Raw genomic sequence first — 1,622 nt, forward strand, 5'->3', positions numbered from 1 at the left:
AATATATTACCTTTAAAGATACACTCATTCAGTGTCATGATCAGACTATTACATTTAGCAATCAACAGCATGGGTGCAAAAAGTAAAAAATATTCTACACTGAAACCTTTTGTTGGAATGATTGACACTTTCCACAGAGCAGAAACTAAAATAACCTATTATACAATTAGTCACCATTACAGTCCTAGAGTTTTTTACCCATACACATGAGTATTGTCTAAAACATATCTTCTTTGTAACGGCTAGGCCCTGCCACCATTGTGCTTGGCTGAGTTCACAGACCTGTTGTAATCTGTAATTTCCTTGTGATGTCTCTGGCTCTACTCTACTGCTAAGCTTTGTTTCCTGGCAGTAATTAAAATCCTCTGCCACTGCCATACCTACCGCTGCTACTAGAACCACAATAGCCATTTTGATTTCATGGTTTGGCAAAGTATCAGCCTCCATCACCATAGCGACTAGAGCTTCTGCTTCCAAAGTTTCCTTCCTTCATGGGTCCAAAATTTGAAGATTGATAGTTGTAATTGCTAGAATCTCTGTAGTTTCCACCACCTCCAAAATTGTTTCCATCATTACCAAATCCATTATAGCCATCCCCACTGCCACAATATCCACCACCACCACAGCTGCCACCAAACCCGACATGACTACTGAAGTTTCCTCCATGACCAAAGTTGTCATTCCCACCAAAACCACTTGCATGACCACCACCAAAGTTTCTAGAACCACTTCGAACCTTTGGCTGGATGAAGCACTAGCTTAAATAGGGCTTTCCTTACTTCAAGGTTGTGGCCATTCATAGTACAGTAATTCTGAATGATAGTCTTATCCATGGAGTCATGGCTCTCAAAGGTTACAAAAGCAAAGCCCCTTTTCTTGCCACCGCCTCCATCAGTCATGATTTAAATCACTTCCATTTTTCCATGCTGTTCAAAATAATCTCTTAACTGATGTCCTTTGGTATCTTCTTTAATGCCACCAACAAAGATCTTTTTCACAGTTAAGTGGGCATCTGGTCTCTTGAGACAGCTCTGTTTGGTTCCACAACTCTTCCATCCCCCTTGTGTGGCCTTGTATTCATGGCTGCATCCACTCCTTCCACAGTGGTACATGTGACAACCCCAAAGACCCTGGAGTGCTTGGTATTTGGATCTCTCATTACCACACAGTCTGCGAGCATTTTCCATTGCTCAGAATAGCTCCTCAGACTCTCATCGATTGTTTCAAAGTTCAGCCCTCCAATGAGGAGCTTCCACAGCTGTTTGGGCTCTTTAGGAGACTCTGACTTAGACATGATGGCAGTGGAAAGGATGCTTCTTCAGTGGCATCCACAGGCAGAAAACCCTAAGGTGTCATTTTTAAAATTAAAAAATGGTACTCTACCAAAATGTTCTAGTGGTCAAAATGGGCAGATACGAAAAGTACACTCCCATTACAATAAGTTGTATTAGTAAAGTAACTATTCCTGGCTGGGAATGTGGTAAAAAATTGTACGCCTCTCCTAGAATTCCTGACAGGCAATAAATCTTTCAAGATTGCAATGCTCTGATTGCCAGAGCAGACTAGGGGATCATGCTGCTGGAATTAAGATTTACACTGGAAAAACATGTAGAACTAAAAAG

The 1,622-nt window shown here is 41.4% G+C and overlaps 1 pseudogene; it reads right to left on the reverse strand.

The window, feature by feature from the left end:
• Positions 1 to 574: 574 nt before the first annotated feature.
• LOC105500457 lies at positions 575 to 1,294 on the reverse strand (annotated as a pseudogene).
• Positions 1,295 to 1,622: the final 328 nt, after the last annotated feature.

Source organism: Colobus angolensis, unplaced genomic scaffold (genome assembly GCF_000951035.1).
Source record: "Colobus angolensis palliatus isolate OR3802 unplaced genomic scaffold, Cang.pa_1.0 Scaffold67, whole genome shotgun sequence".
Taxonomy (NCBI): Eukaryota; Metazoa; Chordata; class Mammalia; order Primates; family Cercopithecidae; genus Colobus; species Colobus angolensis.